A 9,537-nucleotide genomic window follows, 5' to 3' on the forward strand; every position below is an offset into this window, starting at 1 on the left:
GAAATCTTCTGTTGTTTATTGTTTCTAGAAAAAAGTACTCCAGAATTTTTTTTTTTTTTAATTCTCCCTAGTAAGTCCTAATACAGAGTGGGCTCTACATTCAAGAAGCCTCTCATATTTTCCAAATTAAAAGCCAAAGTCACTGCCATTGAGTTGATTCTGAACCATAGTGAAGCCCATTGGGTTTACAAGGCTGTATAATGGAAGTAGACTTCATCTTTCTTCCACAGAGCAGCTGGTGGGTCTGATCCACTGACCTTTAGGTTAACAGCCAAATGTCTTAACCACTGCATCACCAGAGCTCCTTTAGATTGCCAAACCTTCCTTCCAAGGAGTGGCTGGTAGGTTTGAACCACTAGCCTTCTGATTAGTAGTCAAATGCCTTAGGCACTACACCACCAGAACTCCCAGATTTTGCACCAGGTATAGAAAACTATTTGTGAACAGGAACACTGAGAAATTTGAAGCATGGAATATGGAAATCAGAACAACTCACTCTTGACTCCTTTATGATCTAAGCCTCACAAAAGAAGAGTGACTTTCTAATGGTCATAACCCTGAAGACCTTTAACTCAAGGACAACCCATGGCTTTGCATGATGAGAAGCTATCTTTCTGCATGACTCCCCCAGTCTATTCAAAGTAACTCTAGGGAGAAGCAAGCAATTAAATGTCCTGCCTGCCCATACAACATCAGAAAGCAAGTGCAAGGAACAAAATGCCTGGAGCAGTCCAAGGCAGAGGACAAAGACATTCCAAGAAGAGTCTGAACCCATTTCCAAATGTATAGAGAGGAAATCCTTGGCATCATGAACTTTTTTTTGTATGCCTGCTTTAGTAAACTGGCTAGAACCAAAAGAAATCAGGTAGTGGACCTCAAACAAAGGCAATCCTTGACAACTTTACTTGCTGGTATCTTAGGGTTGCATACATTTGGAAATGTTACATAGGATTAGGCCAAGGAAGCCTCAGGAGTTCACCTAGTCAAATATGAAATACGTTAATCAGCTCTAAAGTGCTGGGAGAGGCCAGGTCTGGTATGATGCACAGACCTGTCTAAAAAGTCAGACAGCTAATCAACATTCTGTCACTTACTTTTCTCCTTGAGGCTTATAAATTCTGCTCATATTATATTGAATGCCTGCTATAAGTTAACATTTTTCCAGGCTGTGGAATTTACAAGTAAAACAAACCAGGTCAAACTCCTGCTTTCATGGAACTTACATTTCAATAGGAGCAATAGTACACAAAGAAATGAATCAAAATATAGCCAGTTAGTGATAAATGTTCCAAAGAAACAAAATGCAGGAGGACATGAGAGGGGAAAAAAAAAAAAAAAAGTGCTACTGTGTTACATAACTTGGTCACTGAGGGTCAATCAGATAACATTATATTTGACCAGAGACCTGAAAGAAATGAAAAGGGGAAACATGCAGGCTTGGAAAAAGACTTTTCCAGGCTTGGGGAGCCTTTGGTCAAAGAGCCTGAAGAAGGAATATGCTTGGCATGCACCAAGATCACTAAGAAAGGACATAAGCACTAAGAGTACTGAGCAAGAAGCTAGAGGGAGGGGGGATGAGATGAGAGAAGAGATGGGAAGATAAGTTATAGAGGGCATCTCACCACGAAATGAAAATAAAGCCTTCTTGGTAATTTACAGAAGTAGACTGCCCAGTCTTCCTTCCAAGAAGTGGCTAGTGGGTTTGAACCATCAGTCTTCTAACCAGAAGTCAAATGTCTTAGGCACTGCACCACCAGAGCGCCCAAATTTTAAGTGCTGGAAGATGAGCCTCTCAGGTCAGAAAGTACTCAAAATACAACAGGAGAAGTGTTGCCTCCTCAAAATAGCTGATCTTAACAAAGTGAATAGAGTAAAGATCTGAGGATATTCATTTGCGGATATAGCACAACTCAAAATAAGAAGAAACAGCTGCAAACTTCCATTAATAATCAGAACGTGGAATGTCTGAAGTATGAATCTAGGGAAATTGGAAGTTGCCAAAAATGAAATGGAACACATAAAGATCAATATCCTAGGCATTAGTGAGCTGAAATGGACTGGGCTTGGTCATTATGAATCAGAAAACCATATGATCTACTATGCTGGAATGAGAAATTGAAGAGGAATGGAGTGGCATTCATTGTCACAAAGAACGTTTCAAAAGTCTGTCCTGAAGTATAATGCTGTCAGTGATAGGATGTTGTCAGTGATAGGATAATATCCATACACCTACAAGGCTGCTGTACATAGGGTTGCTATGAGTCAGATATGACTCAACGGCACCTAACAACAACAACAACAAGGAAAACCAGTTAATACTAACTTTTAAATTCATGTACCAACCACCAAAGCCAAAGATGAAGAAATTGAAGATTTTTATCAAGCTCTACAGTATAAAATTGACCAAAGATGCAATCAAGACATGTTGACTATTACTGGTGATTGGAATGAACACATTGGAAACAAAGAAGAATCATCAGTAGTTGGAAAACATGGCCTTGATGATAGAAATGACACTGGAGATCACATGACAGAATTCTGCAAGGCCAACAACTTATTCATTGCAAATACCTTTTTCAACAACACAAACCACAGTTATATATGAGGTCACTATTAGGTAGAATACACAGGAATCAGATCAACCGTATCTGTGAAAGGAAGCAATGGAGAAGCTCAATATCTTCAGCCAAAACAAGGCCAGGAGCTGATTGTGGAACAGACCATGAATTGCTCATATGCAAGTTCAAGCTGAAGTTGAAGAAATTTCAACCAAGTCCACAAGAGCTAAAATGTGACTTTGATTATATCCCAACTGAGTTTAGAGATCATCTAAAGAATAAATTTGACCCACTGAACACCAATGACCAAACACCAGAGGAACTGTGGGATGACATCAAGAACATCATCCATGAAGAAAGCAATAGGTCATTAAAAAGACAGGAAAGGAAGAAAAGACCAAAATGGATGTCAGAAGAGACTCTGAAACTTGCTCATGAATGGAGAGTAGCTAATGCAAATGGAAGAAACGACGAGATAAAAGACAGCTTGAGAAGACAAAGTCAATTATTATAATGAAATGTGCAAGGACCTGCAGTTAGAAAAACAAAAGGGAAGAGCACACTCAGAATTTCTAAAGCTGAAAAAATTGAAGAAAAAATGCAAGCCTCAAGTTGCAATATTGAAAAATTCTATGGGCAAAATATTGACTGATGCAGGAAACATCAAAAGAAGATGGGAGGAATATACAGAGTCACTGTAGCAAAAAGAACTGGTTGATATGCATCTATTTCAAGAGGTGGCATATGATCAAGAATCTATGGTACTTAAGGAAGAAGTCAAAGCTGCACTGAAGGAATTAATGAAAAACAAGGCTCCTAGGAAAGGATGGAATACCCAATTGAGATGTTTCAATAAAGAGATGCCCCATTGGAGACACTCACTCAGTTATGCCAAGAGATTTGGAAGACAGCTACCTGGCCAACTGCCTGGAAGAGATCAACATTTGTACCCATTCCAAAGAAAGGTGATCCCACAGAATGTGGAAATTATAGAACAATATCATTGCTATCACACTCTAGTAAAATCTTGCTGAAGATAATTAAGAAATGGTAGCAGTATATTGACAGGAAGCTTCCAGAAATGCAAGCTGGATTCAGAGGAGGATATGGAATGAGGGATATCATTGCTGACATCAGATGGATCTTGGCTGAAAGCAAAGAATACCAGATAGATGTTTACTTGTGTTTCATTGACTATGCAAAAGTATTCAATTGTGTGGATCACAACAAATTATGGATAACATTGAGAAGAATGGGAATTCCAGAACCCATAATTGTGCTCATAAGGAACCTATACATGAACATGAACCAGGAGGCTGTTTTTCAAACAGAACAAGGAGATATTGTGTGGTTTAAAATCAGGAAGGAGTATGTCAGGGTTGTATCCTTTCACCATACTTATTCAATCTGTATGCTGAGCAACTAATATGAGAAGCTGCACTATATGAAGAAGAATGTGGCATGAAGATTGGAGGAAGACTCATTTACAACCTGTGATATGTAGATGACACAACCTTTCTTGCTGCAAGTGAAGATAACTTGAAGTACTTACTGATGAAGATTAAAGCCTATAGTATAGTATATAGTATGGATTACATCTCAAAATAAAGAAAATGAAAATCCTCACAACTGGACCAATAAGCAGTATCATGATAAATGGAGAAAAGTTTGAAGTTGTCAAAGATTTCACAGGGCTTGTTTCCACAATCAACATCAATGGAAGCAGCAGTCAAGAGATTAGACAGCACATTGCATTGGGCAAATCTGCTGCAAAAGACTTCTTTAAAGTGCTGAAGAATAAAGACATCTCCTTGAAGACTAAGGTGTGTGAAGCCCAAGCCATGGTATTTTCAATCACCTCATATTCATGTGAAAGCTGGGCAATAAAGAAGGGAGACCAAAGAAGAGTTGATGCTTATGAGGATGATGTTGGTGAAGAACACTGAAAGTTCCATGGACTGCCAGAAGAACTAACAGGTAGGTCTGTCCTGGAAGAAGGGCAGCAGGAATGCTCCTTGGAACCCAGAATGGCCAGACTTTGTCGGATCTATTTTGGTCATGTTGTCAGAAGGGACCATTCCCTAGAGAAAGATATCATGTTTGATAAAGTGGAGGGTCAGAGAAAAAGGGGAAGGCCCTCAGCAAGATGGATTGATGCAGTGGCTGCAATGAAGGGCTTGGGTACAGCAAGGATTGTGAGGCTGGCACAGGATTGAACAGTGTTTTGTTCTGTCATACACAGTGTCTCTATGAGTTGAAGCCAACTCGACGGCACTTAACAACAACAACAAATTTTAAGTAATTTACTTTGTCCATCTTTCTTAACTTCTAATAAAATTTACACATAAAGGTACTGAAAAGCATATTCCTGGATGATGGGGGACTTATTGACTCAGACTTTCAAGTTATGATATAATGAGTGTTGACTAGTAAAGCAATCACCTCATCTGCATGATAAAGGTAGACAACGAAGCAGGAACACAAAAGAAGAATTGATCCATTAAACTGTGGTGTTGGCAAAGAATATTGTCTATTCTGTAAACGGCCAGAAGAACAAACAAATTGTAGGAGAAATGCAACCAGAATACTCCTTAGAAGCAAGGATGGTGAAACTTCAGCTCACTTACTTTGGTCTTCAGCACAGATAAATCAGCAAAAAAGAACATCAAATTGAGCAAATAGAGGGTCAATGACTATGAGGGAAACCATCAATGAGAAGAATGACAAAATCCATAACAGTGCACTCAAACTTACCAATGACCATGGAGATAGCCCAGGCCCTGGCAATGTTCAGTTCTGTTGAATGTAATGTCACTATGAGTTGGAGCCAATTCATTGGCAACTAACAACTACTAGTAAAAATATGGCCCAATTTAACTTTCCAGTTAGAAAAACAAATGCTCCAAACACACATACCGAAGCAAAAGATTTGAATAAATACTGTAACAAAGAAGATAAATGAATGAAAAAGAAAGATGTGAAAAGTTGTTCAATATCATTAGCTATTATAGAAATGCCAATTGAAACTGCCATTAGAAACCATGACATACCTATTGGAACTTCTCAAATAATGATAATAATGGCAATTCCAAATGCTGAAAAAAATTGGAGCAACTGGAGCTCTCATATATTGCTGGTGGGACTATAAAATGGTAAAAAAAAAATTATTTAGACACTCATCATGTAATCCAACAACCCTACAACTAAGAGAGATGAGGCATGGACACACAAAACCTGTGCACAAATACTTAGAGCAGTTTCATTTGTAATCACTGCAGTGAATTGCTTGATGTGGCCCTTCTAGCCATTGTCCTCCATTCTGTGATGTTTTGTAAATCCCATTACCCATGCCTGTTTGGGGTGCTGTGGTAGTTAAGGTCAGGTATCAACTTGGCTGTGCAGCTGGTAGTAGTCATTCCCTATAATGACTGGCAATCAACTCTGTGATGGGATTTAGGTTAATTCTGTTGGGGCAACACAGGTGGAATGTATCTTGAGTCCTGCCTTGCTGGAGGGTATAATTCAAATCACCACGCTTAGATTCCCTGAGGGTATACCTACGAATCTCCTGGGAAGATTGGCTCTCCTCTTGCTCCGGCTTTGTGTCTTGGATCATCCTCATCTCACCCCTGGATTTGGGACAGCAGCCATCATCTGATCTGCTGATCGAGGTTCATCAAACCCCGAGAGTTGGGAGGATCCGCCAGACCTACTCACAGACCCGGGACTCTCCAGCCTGTCAGCCTCCACCACTACTACATAAGACGAACCCTTGGGTGTCTGTGAGTTCTGTGAGGCATTAGGGAAATTATTGGGAGGAGGAGGAGGAGTTAATGTCTGAAATGATGGAGTGGCATGGTAGTTTGGACATTTGGGACATCCTTGACCTCCACTTCATGGGGACCGGCCTAGTGCTGATCTTTCTAAGAGAAATTGTTCAAGCAATCACTAAAAAGTGGAAGCCACCCAAATGTCCATCTATTGGCCTTATAAACAAATTATGATACATTTATGTAATAGAACACACTCCTCACCAAGGCAAAAGAAAGGACTACTGCTATAAGGAACAATACGGATGAAACTCAAAGCATTTTGCTAGGTGATTCAAAAGTATACATACTCTGAAATGCCATTTATATGGCACTCTAAGAAAGGTATCATTAGACCTGTGATTGCCAGGGACTGAGGATGGGGAAAGGGGAACTGGCTATAATGCAGCATGAGAAAACGTTTTGGGAGCATGAAAATATTCTCTATCTTGATTGTAGTGAAAGTTACACAGCTGCATATATTTGTCAAAATTCATAGAACTGCACATCTCAAAGAGGTAAATTTCATTGTATGTAAATTATACCTCAATAAAAAAAAATGCCTAGTGCAATATTGATACATTCTCATGTGAGAAAGGGGTTCCATAGATGACAGATTTTTAAAAATTAATTTTAGAGCTCTTCATCTTTCCTACTGAAGGAATAATAAATTTTTAAGTAGACTGTTGTCACTGATATATATGGTGTGGGAAAGCAGTGTTCTAATGGGGCTGTGGGCAGAGAGGAGCTCAGAGTCTCAGGCCCTAGCAAGTAGGACAATATTTTTCAGAACTATATCTGCTCCATGCAACTCTCCTGTATTGCAAATGTCATCATCTCAATATCTGAGAAGGGCAGAAGTACTCTCTCCTTCATCACACCTGGGTAGGACAAAGTCTCCACCCCTTCTCCAATAGTTTCTTATACTGTAGCTTTTTGTTTGTTTGGGGATATCTAGTGATCCTTCAAAGTACACACAGTCTTCTTGCTCTGCTTCCCCTCTGTAGTCACCCAGCATAGCAAGGACCCAGAATTAATCCGTGTAATTAAGCACCTATTATTTGCAAAATACTTTGAAATGTACAAACGTAGCACCTACTCTTCAAAACTCTTAATTTAAATAGGAAGAGGAAACATGTATGCAAAAAGATAAATTAAACATGTATGCAGAAACTGTCACTTATTGGGTACAGATAATACCTGTCATTCAAAACTGAAATGTTCCATCTAAGGAAATAATGACAATTATTACCATACATAGAATGCCAACTATACCAACCCTATACCAACCCACTTATATGCATCATCTCATTTAATCTTCATAGTAACTCTGAGAGTTAAGTTAGTTACCAGTTTTACAAGTGAGGAAACAGGCTCAGAGGAGATGAGTAACTTGCTCACAGCCCCTCAGCTGCTGAGATAGAATGTGAACCTAGATCCTCCTGAGTGCAAGGCCTGCGGGTTTTCAGCCATCCTCAGCTAAGCTGGTTTAAGAAAAGGAAAAAAAAAAAAAGGATAGATTTCAGCTCAATTATACAGGGTCTAAAATTCTATAGTGGTAACAGTAAGAAAAGGTGTGAAAAAGCCCAAGAGTTAGAGGGGAAATGAAGACAACAGAAATACAATATCTACTTTCCAAATATTTGTTAGATTACATCCAATATGTTTTAGTTCCCAAATATTTTTGGGAGTGTAGTAAGTGTAGTAAGTAAACAGCTCTCTTCTTTTAATTTATATCTAGTATCTAAATCAGGTCAAATTATTTCAAAAATAGAGACCTCATCTGCTGAAATGAATTTTCCATGTTAGGAATTTTCTTTGGGGAAGCGGTTGAGGAATTCATTCACCTTGGCTTAGTTGAGTTACTCCCTACTATGATCCTCTCAGCTTACTCTAAGAAGACAGAAAAATGCAGTAAGATCTACCATAAACCATAATTGAAAATACCCAAAATCTTTTATCCCTGAGTTATAGCTAGAAAATTGTTGTTTTTGTTGTTGTTATGTGCCGTAGAGTCGGACCAGACTCATAGTGACCCCTTCTTGGGTTTCCAAGGCAGTATCACTAAAGAAGTAGATTGCCCAACCTTCCTTCCAAGGAGTGGCTGGTGGGTTTGAACCACCAGCCTTGTTGTTAGCAGTCACGTGCCTTAGGCACTATGCTACCAGAGCTCCCAAATAGAAAATTAGACATTTAAAATCAGAATTATCTAATACAACCTAAGGCCTTTTCTTGAGGGTCATATTTCTTGTTTTGCACAAACAGAAGGACCCTCTTCCACCCAGCTCCATTTCAATCTTCTGATGCTCAGAGAGCATCAAGGTAGGCAGTTCAAAGTGTTGAAGCAGACCTACATGGGGCTCAGTAAAACATAATTCAAGAAATGGACACATCAGACCAACCACAAAAATCTTCAATTTATTTTGCCAATGTGTTAATGTTTACTAAGGGTCTAAAATAGGGATCAGCAAACTTTTTCCACAAAGCGTCAGATAGTAAATATTTTAGGCTTTGATGCTCATAAGATTTCTGTTGCAAGTACTCAATTCTGCTGTCATAACTCAAAAGCTGCCATGGATGATACATAAATAAATGGGTGTGGCAGTGCTCCAGTAAAATTTTTATTTATAGAAGTAGGGAGGCCCTTCTCTAGAGTTAATAGGCTTTCTTGGAGCTGACCTGCTATAGGTCAATAAGCAGGAGCTCAGGAATTCTAAAAGTTGCAACCCATCAATGGATGGTGCCCACTGCTTCAGCTCACAGATGGACCTCGTTCTTATCCACCATGGCTTCATTCCCAGTTAGGTCTTTTTACTTGCCCAGCATTTAAACTGCTAATGGATTTCCATTAGCAATTGTGGCAAAGGCAGTGGATTTATTAACTTTTTTTCTTCACTCAATATCCTCATTTATAACAAGGTATGTGTTGGAGAACACAGAGCAAGATCAATAGCCAGTATAAAATAAGGAGATACACAATGTAGTTACTCATCTCTCTCTATTCCCCACATCATTTAATGATTGTTTATTTATCCTCTTTTCTCTTCTCTTCATAGTTTCTTCTCTCCTTCCTGCATCTGTCTCCTGTCTTTCTCTCTCTCTCTGTCTCTCTCTGAGTCTCTAACCATTTCTCTCTGTTAGTCTTCCCAACCATATATATAAATATATGT

This window comes from Orycteropus afer, unplaced genomic scaffold, assembly GCF_000298275.1.
Source record: "Orycteropus afer afer isolate SDZICR_OR568_19922 unplaced genomic scaffold, OryAfe1.0 scaffold00046, whole genome shotgun sequence".
NCBI lineage: Eukaryota > Metazoa > Chordata > Mammalia > Tubulidentata > Orycteropodidae > Orycteropus > Orycteropus afer.